Source organism: Xenopus laevis, chromosome 9_10S (genome assembly GCF_017654675.1).
Source record: "Xenopus laevis strain J_2021 chromosome 9_10S, Xenopus_laevis_v10.1, whole genome shotgun sequence".
Taxonomy (NCBI): Eukaryota; Metazoa; Chordata; class Amphibia; order Anura; family Pipidae; genus Xenopus; species Xenopus laevis.
The window spans coordinates 54,316,468-54,329,139 of record NC_054388.1 but is presented as its reverse complement, the minus strand read 5'-3'; positions in this window follow the sequence as shown (position 1 = coordinate 54,329,139).

Here is a 12,672-nt window from a genome sequence, read left to right as displayed (position 1 = left end):
AGTCTTAATCAGCCACACACTGACTTGACTAACTACAAGAGCTGCAGAAAACACAGCCCTCCAGAACCTGAGCCGTTATCTTCGCAACAGATGTTAGGCGACAAGGTGCCATCTCTTTTAGTTTCCAGGGAAACCAAAAAAAAAAAGGGCAGGAGAAAATGAAAATTATGACGTCTAACAGAACAAACCAAACATATATATATCTATATATATATATATATATATATATATATATATATATATATATATATATACACTGTATGTATATTGGTTATTTATATATTTCTGTTAATTTCACCATTGCAGAGATAGCTGTATCGTAGAGGGACCCATGATCCATGTTCTGTGGCTTTATCTTCTAAACACACAGCCCCGTCCTTGTACACAGCGCTTAAACTGGCCATACACTAGGTTTACTCGTTTGAAGAGGTCGCCAAACAAGAGGGTAGTTTCCCAACATACCCACCAAAGGCAGGGCAATATCAAGCTAATCCAATAGTTTGGCCATAGGGTGATGGTAATGGGTGCAGATGGAATGAGGACTGCATCAACTAGCCAATGTGGAGGCCTGTCGGAAGGCCCCATACACGGGCAGATATGTTGCAGAATTGGTCTAAAGGACCCAAATTGGCATCTTAAGTCCTGGACTGAGGCCAAGTGTATCTCAGTGAAGCTACTAGCATTTCTGGCATTTCTAAGATTCCTTCCATTTGTTATCAGTAAATATTGGGTGCAGTACTGCCCACCACTGTGCATGGGCCCCTTTAAACATTGGTCAGGGGCTCCGTTGCTGTAATATATGAAATTGATTTGGAGAAAATGAGAAAAATACAGGAGCAGATCTATCACCACCCCATATTCCAGTGCCTGAACCCCAGGGGGGAAATCTTGTCTGGTTCCACAGCTTGTGTGGAGTGGATATTTTCCCCAATGGAGACAAAAAAACATATTTATTAAGTACATAGTTGAGAGTGATTGGCTGCTTGTGGCCTGTCTTGTTTTACACTGTGTGACAATGTCTCATCATATTTCTCGGTATCTGCCCAGAAATGGATGAGAGTCTTAGTGAGTTTCATATATTTGGTCACTGCCCTATCTCTAGCAGGGCTATTAGGCACTATTTAAGGTCCTTTAATCACTGCTGGAGGCCAGGCTTTGCAGCATACAGTTCTATATTCCATCATTACCTTTCAGTTCCATATCCTAATTCCATTATAGATCTTTCTGTTTTTCTGACTCTGCTAAATATCACTCAGGTGAACGTTCCTATTCGTATTCTTGTGGGAGACTCTGCTCTCATTACATTTGAAGGGATTGGCTTTGATTGTATCGACCTTGATTAATCTGCCGTGTTTGAGGTCTCATCTCCGATAGTGGCCACATCAAGGCTTAAAGTGCCAGGACAGGTGAGCATATGAAACCCATGGAGTATACTGTATATACTACTTTTTATACAGAACTGCTGAGCTTTATAATGGCCCATTTTCTCTCTTTAGCTGATATAACTGACAGTGGTATTTTGTGGGGCTCATTTATGAAGTCGTTCAACCACATTGAGGTGCGATATTTTTCTGGATACTAATACTTGCACCTACGCCTGCGCAACATCCCATAAAGATAATTGTGTTCTGTACCAACAAAAAAACACTTGGCAAATCTGTACCGAAGCAGTAATTCTTAGCAACTAATTAGTGATTATGTCTTTTCAGACAATAGTGAAAGCAAATATCTGATTGGTGGCCATAGGTTACTACCAAATCCCCACCTATGTGGCCAGTACATTCATTACAAATGAACTGCAATCCCACTAAACCACAAAGGGGCAGGTCTATACCATGATTATGATGGATTCTGTAATTGGAATATGAACATTACAGAGCTCTTTTTTTCCCTATGAACAACAGGTGGTTTATATAACCCAACAGAAGGCAACCTTAGGGTATATGCCTGAGTTGTGCAAATCCAGACCCTGGTGTTCCTGAATAATGCCTCTCAGAGTGAAGCAGCCTTCTTCCCTTGGTACTCCGGGTCTGCCAGAGCCAGCCAGGTGAGAAGTAAGGTACAGGGCGACAGGCCTGGACTGAGATTCAAAATAGGCCCTGGCATTTCATGTACTTACAGCAGCCCCTCTGGCATTTGCCAGAACCCACAGATTGCCAGTCCGGGCCTGCAGGTCGATCTACTTAGTTCAAAGTAGATTCTTGTAGAGACAAAATGATATAGTGGTATCTCAGTAATGTGATACACACAGTAAGCAATATCTTTATAAGTTATGGCTCATGTTATACTGTTTAAAAGGGACATATACATACCTTCAACACAGCTTAAAGGTATTCTGTCATGATTTGTATGATGTAGTTTTTATTTCTAAATTACACTGCAAATAATTCACTCTACAATTTAAAATTTCATTCCTGAACCAAGTTTATTTTTTTAGTTGTAATATAGGTGTGTAGGCAGCCATCTCAGGTCATTTTGTCTGGTCATGTGCTTTCAGAAAGATCCAGCAGTTTAGGGTGGAACTGCTTTCTGGCAGGCTGTTGTTTCTCCTACTCAATGTAACTGAATGTGTCACAGTGGGACCTGGATTTTTACTATTGAGTGCTGTAGTTAGATCTACCAGTTATCTTGTGTTAGGGAGCTGCTATCTGGTTACCGTCCCATTGTTCTGTTGTTAGGCTGCTGGGGATGGGGGGGGGAGGGAAGGGAGTGATATCACTCCATCACCTCAATTTGCAGTACAGCAGTAAAGAGTGACTAAACAAATCTGGTTGCTCTTTTGAGAAATGTATTTCAGTGCAGAAGTCTGCTGGAGCAGCACTATTAACTGATGCATTTTGAAAACAACTTTTTTTCCCATGACAGTATCCCTTTAATATAATGGTACTTGGTGTGCTTCTCTGAGCTCTTTTGCAATTTGCATTCTTTTTTTCCTTTCATTTTCACATACACACACGCCCTCTGCTGTTTTGACCAGACACAGGCAGGTCAGTTGTTTTGCCATCAAGTGGATTTTTAGAAGTCAAAGCCAATCAGTGTCACATAAAATAATCAGTCATCATTAAAACATTTCTGAATGGCACGGAACATTTTTAAACTCAGTTTTGTGCATTTTCCTTTTTTTAGGCCCAGACCTGGTCTTTTGTGCCACAGGAAGAAAAAATATATTGTTATGGTAATCGCATGGGCAGCCAAGGATGGCTGGGAACCAGTAAAAAAAAATGCCATTATATCCTTCGTATTACTGGGGTTGGGTGTGTTGGAAGCATATTTGTAAGTACATGAGAGAGTGCATCAGATGAATGAATTAATATAAAGCAAATAATACTGGATTGGCCTGAGGGATGAAAGGATAGATATCATGCAAGGGGCCATACACATGCATGACAAATTTTTTCCACTCTTAAAGGAGAAACAAACCCTTAATAAAAAAAACCCTACCCTCTACCCTACATAAAGAGTTAGGGACATATGTAGGGTAGGGGGGAGGATATTTTTTATTTAGGGTTTGTTTCTCCTTTAAGACTCCTTCAGAGTTGATAATCCTTTATACACTAGGATCAATAATTGGCTGGACATGGCCAGGTGGTACAGCAGTATTTTTTAAATGAGCCAAACTGCCCAACCAAATGTGAGATTGCATGACTAATTTTAGTTACTTAGACAGCAAAACTAACTAGACTAAGGGTTTGAAGCTTTACAATTTTTTCTATCTCTTCCATTATTGATATCCATCAAATACATATACCAACTACGTTCATTAATGAAAAATATTGATTTTATTTGTTTTTTTTATGTTTAGACACAAGAGGAGAAGGTTGACCTGGGCAACATTTTAGTACTTGGAAGCTTTCAGTCATGTGACTTGATACTTTTAAATAAAGGTGAATGCATTACTGTAGGCACCTGTGCAGCTGCTGGGGTGTCCAGTAGATAATATCCCCTACCCCAAAAGCAGTTTTGACTAGATAATGGACAAACAGCAAACCATAAACAAAAACATTTTGAATGGATTTTGATAAAGTCATCTTTTCCATGTAATTATGTGCTAAATGGGCATGTGCCCTAAATGTATTACATTTATAGAATAACTACAATATACAGTAGTAACCTCTTTTCAGCCCAGGATCCAGAAAATCCAGTCGGCAAGGGTAGTTTCTGTGGTGTGTGACAGCCCCAAGGAGTGTACCCCTAGTTCTCCGCCACTGAAAAGTGGGTGCTGCTCTCAGGGTTGCGCACGCGCGTCCTCGTTTGCGCACGGTTGCGCACGCGCGTCCTCGTTTGCGGACAGTTGCGCAAGCGCGTCCTCGTTTGCGCACGGTTGTGCACGCGCGTCCTCGTTTGCGCACACGCGTCCTCGTTTGCGCTCTGTTGCCTGGGGGGGGCGGCAGCAGTCATTAGCCGACACTGATCAGGGCTCATTCCCATACCAGGGTAGTAGTGCAGCATGAGGCAAACCTATTGTTTAAGGATGTACTTTGTAGGCAAGTGCTTGTTACTACTGGTGCATCCTCCTTTTGGTAAGTGTCTTTATTTACCAAAACCTTGACAACTGCCATGTTCACCTTTTAGTTAACTTTTAGTATATTATTTGATGGCTATATCTAAGCAGCGTTTCAATTGGTCTTTTTTGTAGATTCTAAATTATATTTTTCCTTTGATTTCTAAAAAGTAAATACTCAATAAGACTACAAATGTATTGCTACTTTTTATTACTCATCTTTCAGGCCTCTCCTATTCATATTCCAGTTTCTTATTCAAATCAGTGTGTGGTTGCTAGGGTTATTTGGACCCTAGCAACCTGATTGTTGAAATTGCAAACTGGAGAACTGCTGAATTAAAAGCTAAATAACTAAAAACCCCAATAAAAAACATTGAAACATAAAAGCTAAATAACTCAAAAACCAAGAAAAACATTTGTAAATTCTCTCAGAATATCACTCTCTACATCTTGCTAAAATTTTACTCAAAGGGGAATAACCCTTGAATGAGATTATTCCCGCACTGAGCACATGCATTTTCAGCCTGGATGCTTTTATAAGGGGTCCTGGGGGAGTCAGACTGGGGCCCACCAGAGAACCTGAATTCAAGGGTCTGCATATCCACATGTAAGGGATTAATTCAGGGATAATGTTTGTGCAACATTGCACTGTTTCTGTAACTTGTGCAGCAGTAGTGCGAGCGGTGGATTCTGTGTGGTTAGCACAGGCTGGTGCCTGACTGCAGCGCAAATAAATGTGAAAGGAGTTAAAAGACACTGGTGGTGCATCAGCTGCATCTCAGATGGGGAAACTATGTCACAGCCTGAATGCTCCAGCCAGGGTTTTCCCTAGTATTCCAGTGGGCCACTGTCCAGGGTGGGGGTCAATAAGTAGCTTCAGAGGCCTTGTATCTCTGCAGGCCATGTTGCCATAGGACCATTACATAACTAAGAAATTAAATGTTTACTGTACAGTGAAACCTCAATTTTACATCCCCTAATTTTAAGTTTGCCCACTTTTTACACTGTTTTCTGTGGTCCCAGCCATTGATATATAATACACAATAAATTTCGCTGATTTTACGTATTCCCTGATTTTACGTTTTCCCTGATTTTGTACCATTTGTTTTTCTGGTCCTCTAGAAAAATGGACATTCTACTGTATTTCATAATTAATATTTAAATAAATATGACACATTGTAAAATCCTAAACAATATGCCTTAGTTATTCAATAAACATAAAATGTTCTGGTAGATATACTATAAAATAGACTATATAGCAATCACTAAGACTCCTGCCCATGACTCATTTGTTATGCTCTTCAGCTCTTCCCTTTCTTATTGCTTCTTATACACAGTCTTGTATTTGGAACCTCCACAGGGAGACAGGGGTACAATTCACAGAAAGGGGTTAAAGAACCTGCGGTTTTTGGCCATTGCCTGCCCCCAATATAATCTAGCATGTGGATCAGCACTGAAAGTGACAGAGTCGAGTTTCATTAATTTACAATTTCACAGAGACACCAGACCCATGGGCAGAACTGGCAACAGGTCCCTTAAATGATTCCTACGTGTGATAACCTTATTTTGATTGTTTCCATTCAGGCCTGTGACAGGTCAATATGACTCCAGATCCGGTAGCCGCTGCTAAAGTGGCGTCTTAGGTAGAACTGGTGCAAGGACTTAGCCAGCAGGAGCTATAAAAAAAGTGTAGATTTAAAAAAACAACATATTTTCCCAATCAGCTACGGTTGTATTACTGTGGTGTTTATACAAATGGCCTGTAGATGTCACTGTGCTCATACTTATACTGTGCATACTTCTGCTTAAAAGTGAAAGCTTACTGTTGTGTAATTCCTGCATGACTCTGCTAATAAAGCACTGTTCTACTCTACTCATCCTCGGCTACCCAAAACATAACAAATGGCGACGAGGATGGCTCTTCTACCTCTGCAGCAGCCTGCACCTTTTCTTCCAAACCCTGGTGAGCCTACCATACCTTTTACTGCTTAGATCCGTATGTTTAAAAATAACATTATTGCTGCTGACCAAGGGGAGATTTCTGCTGCTAGAAAGCGTGCTTTACTTATTCACTGCCTGGGAGCAGAGTGACAGCGCATATTCTATACATTACCATTACCTAATGATACTTGTGAAACTGCTCTTACTTACTTGATATGTGGTGTTTATACAAATGGCCTGTAGATGTCAATGTGCTCATATGTATACTGTGCATACTTCCTGGTAGCTTAAAAGTGAAAGTGATAGCATACTGTTGTGTAATGCCTGCATGACTCTGCTAATAAAGCACTGTTATACTCTACTCATCCTCGGCTACCCAAAACATAACAATTACTTACACCTGTAATAGGCACTGATTACAATACACATTTCTACATTAATGATATGTTTAGTTATCTTCTTAGACCCACAGACCTATTGGTTTTGCTCTTGAGAGACTGCGATTTGCATCTGTTGCCAGCAGAGTGTGCTGTGTTATACTCTTTGGACTCACAATTAGAAAATTAAATGCAGATTCATATCAAACTATTAGCAAATTAATATAAAGGCACACATGTATTTAACCATAGTCTTCATAATGCAATGTATGACCATCAGATTTGTCCCTTAGGAAAGTTACAAGCTTACCAATGTTACCATTATGATCCAAGGGTACTTCTTGAGCTGGGTTATACTCTTAATTTATGTAGTTCACAGTTGCCCAGCATAATCAGGACGAGGCCTCCCTAGTGCAAGACAGCGATCACTTATGTTGCATGGTACCAAAAAAATACAGTGTCAAACCCATATTTAACGCCCTTACTAGGTAATTTTAAACTGGAGTCTCTAGTACCAGAGATATGAAATGTTTAAGCAACAGCTTCTAATGCATTGTTTCCCTTTGATGCATTGGCAGTTGCACCACCCTAGTCAATATTTACTAATGAAAAGGCTTCATAATTTAGATTTTTCCCAGCAGTGGAGCATTTCTATCTGCAATGGGAGCTCAAACCTCTTTCTATGGAAATTCACTTGCATGTTCTCTTTAATTCTGTTCTTCTCATGTGGCTTCAGTTTTCTTGCTACTTCATAAATGGAGGGCAGGAGGCCAGATATATCTGATATACATATCCTATAGGATTGGTAACACCGCAAATGAAGGTGTTTGTATTTATATAAAATTCACTGTTACCCAACATTAGTAAAATTGTGTGTTTGATTCAGGACCGCTTCAAGTTGAAATAGGGCTATAGGGTACATAGTTACATTGCAGAACGATAAACTGTAAGGTTTTATTTCTTACACAGAAAGATGTTACAGGGTAAGATAAACAGGAGTATAGAAATCAAATTGGGAGCAGAATCAGTAAATACTATAAAAGCGCATATTGGAGACCTCTAGTGACCAAACAGAGGTAAAATTGCAAATACAAAAACTTTTCTCCAAAATATGCTGATTAGTAAAAAATATATATTTTATTCACATCAATAGTTAAAAAACATTAAGAGTATACCCTCTAACGCCTGACGCGTTTCATGCTTACCCAGCACTTAGTCATAGGCAGAATCCTGCTATGACTAAGTGCTGGGTAAGCATGAAACGCGTCAGGCGTTAGAGGGTATACTCTTAATGTTTTTTAACTATTGATGTGAATAAAATATATATTTTTTACTAATCAGCATATTTTGGAGAAAAGTTTTTGTATTTGCAAGATAAACAGGAGCCCAAGTTCTTCAAGACTCTCTGCCCTACTATAGGATAAAAAAGATTTCTTGTTTAATACAATAGTTAACTTGTAGGATGAACAGATTCAAACTTAAAAATTCTCTTTATGGCATGGCTGATTTTTTTAAGCCGTAGACTAGTTCTTCCTTACTGTGTTTCCAGTTTGCTTTGTCTTACTCCAGTTCTGTGAATCTTATTCGGAACGGAGTTGTACCCAGTTGTATCTGTTTTGTGAAGGACATATAGGTCATATTATCTTAAAACATCAGGGCTTTATTCTCAAGTTGGTGATGGCTTGGGAGCACCACTCAGATTTTCAGGCTTGGGAGCACCACTCAGAAGGTAGAAGAACCAGCATCAAATCAAGGGACACCCCATATCAACAAGTACATACCATGTAGTCACATTAGTAATGTAACAGGGCTAATGCCAAGCTGAGTGGCACCCATGGTGGGAAGGGCTAACTTGCATTGACCAAACACTTATCTAAAAGCAACAGGACCAGTGCCAAGATGAAGGCACAATTACCCAGGCACATTGCCCAGAAGCAACACGGCTAGTGCTAAGATAAGTGGTAGCCATGTTGGCAATGGCTGCAGTGCACCACCTAGGAACATTGTCCAAAAGTGAGCTAGGGCCAAGCTGAGTGGCATCCATGTTGGGAATGGCTAGCATTCATTAACCAAGAACACTGCTGAGAAGCAACATGACTAGGGCTTCATCCTGGCACATTGCCCAGAATAAGCAGGGCAGAGAAGTAAAGTGGCACCCATGTTGAGAATGGCTGGGATGAACCACCCACATACTGTTTGCTTATTAGTGAAAAGTGACAGTTGCAGCTTTTGTGTCTGTATGAATAATTCACATGGTCTAGTCTGGCTTTAGGTAAAACAGACACACACCTGGGAAAGCTTCCTGACATACACACATAGACATACACACTGGGGGAGGGTGGAGAGAAACAAAGTATATAATCCTGGCCGTATATAATAAGGGGTGGAACAATGACAGAGCAACACAGCACTTGTAACACTTTGCTTTCCAGACATAATTATTACCAATGAGATTTCTTAAACATTTAGCAGTTACTGATCCAGGGACCATTCAGATTTCTGTTTTAAGATTAGGAAAAAATAAATCCCCTTTTGTGAGGCTCCATTAGTGGCTGGTTTGCTGGGAGTTGTATGGCTCCCTCTACAACAGTAATGTCTAACTGGGGGACTCGTGGATTGTATGTGGCCCCCCCAATATTTATAGCCTCCGGCTCATCCTGCCCTAAGGCCCCATAGACTTTTTGTGTCATAGTTTTAATATAAACGGTACCTTGAACATGTAATATATTGCATCAAAAGTCAACTACAATTAAATGATTGCTCAGCACAGGCTCACCCTAAGATAACTGAAAGTGCCCCTCATGTGCCATGACTGTCACCAGAAGACTCCCCTATAATGCCAGGTCAAGGTGATGAGATAGGAAAGAAAACAACATCTCTGATAGTCGCTCCCACACTTACATCCTCTTTTCTGAGGCAGGTTACCAGGATGCAGGTTGGGAGGTTTTTATTGCTATTATCCTGAGCAAACAGCTGCTGGATCAGAGACAAACAGAGGCAGGTGCAGGGCTAGAAAGGGTTTGGGTGGAGGGGGAGAAAGACAGGCACCTTTGGTTAGCCACGCTGCCTGCTTGTTGTATATTATACTGTTGGTATCAACCTAAACCTTGTTCATAGTTCCCTTTAAAGTCTTGCCCTTGTTCTTTGCACCTTCCCTGGCAACTAAGGGGAGCACTGATTTTTAACCTTGCGTCCTGAGATATTGCAGAACTATAATAACCAGCATTCTCTAACCCGTCAATATATGTTGAAGGATACTGGGATTCCTACTCAATCAGTTAATTAGATAGACATGATGTCCACATTTTTAATTAGCAATAAAGATGAGGATGCGATGCTGTGTTGAAATGGTGTGCCAGAAGGCACCTCCAAAGTTTTATTTGTGCGGAATATGGCCCAGACGTTTCAGGAGCTACCTGCTCCTTTCTTCAGTGCACTTACCCACTGAAGAAAGGAGCAGGTAGCTCCTGAAACGTCTGGGCCATATTCCGCACAAATAAAACTTTGGAGGTGCCTTCTGGCACACCATTTCAACACAGCATCGCATCCTCATCTTTATTGCTACTTGGATATATCACGTCGGGTCACGTGACTGGAGGAGACGCTGAGCTGTTAAGTCATCATACATTGTAACCAAGTTTCGTGAGTGTATACAGTTTCTTTGTTTACTTTCACATTTTTAATTATTCTGGGGGTTATTTATCAAAATCTGAAATGTTCCCACTATTTTCTGAAAATCACTCTGACTAAATCCGCTTTGACCCCCCCCCCCATTTATCTATATATTTTAAGGTAAATTCGTTGTGCAGGAAAGACACGATAACAGCGTACAAAAAACCTGTGCCTTTTTTGGATTTGATGCCTGTACGAAGCTCAGCACAGATCAGCATGGCCGGATTTGAGGAAGCGGTGCCCCAAAGCTGCATGGTCCACGTGCCGGACAGTGTGCACACAAGCACGCTCTCAAGCACTGGAGCACCCAGTGTTCCTTAGGTTGCAGCTGGGAGGCATGCTTTTTTATTCTGACTTTTAACGCCATCGTGGTTTCATAAATCTCGAAAAATGCAAGGTTTTTTACGTACAAAAAAATTGTGTTTTCCCCTTTAAAAGTCCGACCAAAAAACTTTCTTGCCTTGCTATTGGGTTAAACATTGTGTTTGGGATCATCAGTGCTAATAAGTTCCTAGCTTTGACCTCAGCGGTTAATTATGATATTATCTCTAATGGCCAAATGATTGTGATAATGTACATGCAGAGCCAAAGACATATGTTAGGGGCACATAGTCTCACTCCTGTACTGCACATGGGAATATTATACTAATTACACCTCCAGGCCCTGTACAGCCACTAGCAGGGGACATAAATACTGTAAATGCAGCTTATTTGGGTTGCCCATAGGTACAATTACAACAAGATGCTATAGCCTGATATCATGATCCAACCCCTGCCTCACTAATCAGGGAATGTTGGCATTAGGCTGATCATTATTGACTCCCATTTTATTTTTTTATTGCCATTTTGCCATTGAAGGGGGAACTATGAATACTATTACATTGCATAAATGTAATATAGACTTCCAGGTGAAGTAGAACCCACAGGAGGGCCCATGAAATTGGGAGACGGGGGGGGGGCTGCTGCACAGAAATACCATCTTTCTAGCCGCATTACAACTCCAAGATTTGCAAGCCTGCTGCAGCAAGCAGGTGCATACACATGTGATAGGGCAGGAGGACAGAGTTTCTGTGTATACTGGGCCCCTCCAAGATGTTTTTTTCTCCACTGTTTATCTCAAAACAGCTGCATTTGTTGAAACTCAGGGCCAGCAGGGCCAAAGATATCAAAAAAAAAATATAAATTTAGAACAGTTAAAGGGCACCTGTTGGGCAAAAACATTATCCCCAACCAATGGTGGGGGATAAAAGAAGCCACACTCCGATTGGGGGGCCAAGTGGCTATGTTGGGGCATGCGCATGCACATAATGAGCCAATGTCACGACTTGCTCATTATGCACATGCCTGTGACGTCAGAAGCGCATTATCTGCATGAGTTATGCCGCTGGCGGGGGGAAATTTAAAAAAAAACAACTGTTACCCCCAACCATAGTGCAGGCTTTGGTTGGGGATAACATTTTTGCCCAACAGGTAAAAATTTTACACTTCAGTATTAGAAAAATGATCACAAATAGAAAAAAGAAAGTAATTGCAAAAAGTCTTTATTTCTGGTGAACAATCTGAAAACAACTGAGCTAGAAAAAGTGTTTGAAGGCGAACAACCCCTTCAAGTTATACAGTTTGTCATTGGCCAAATTTAGAGTCATAGGAAAGTCTTGAGAGATAGAATGAGGTTCCTGCTTGTATAACTTACACACAGACATTGATCAAGTAATAGCACTAACATTATCAGTCTAATCTCACTGGATCTTGCTTCCTCGAATCCTCTCTGCATATTTGTCACAATTGCATTAACAGAATACAGATACGTTTCAACCATGCTATAGATATGCTCATTCTTCCTAGCCAGTACACAATAAAGAGTGTTAAATGGAAATATAACATTGCTATTATCTAATAACCATACTATGCATGACAGTAATGTAAAGTAAAGTACTTCTTCATTTTAACCGGTGGTTCTCTTTTAGGTTAACCTTTAGTATGTTATAGAATGGCTTATTTGTAGGCAAATCTTCATTTGGCCTGCATTTATTCATTGTTTTTGAATTATTTGCCTTCTTCTTCTGACTGTTTCTGACTTTTAAATCTAAAAACAAATTATCTGTATGGCTACATAGTTATAGTAATTGCTACGTTTTATTACTCATCTTTCTATTCTAGCCCTCTCCTATTCATATTCCA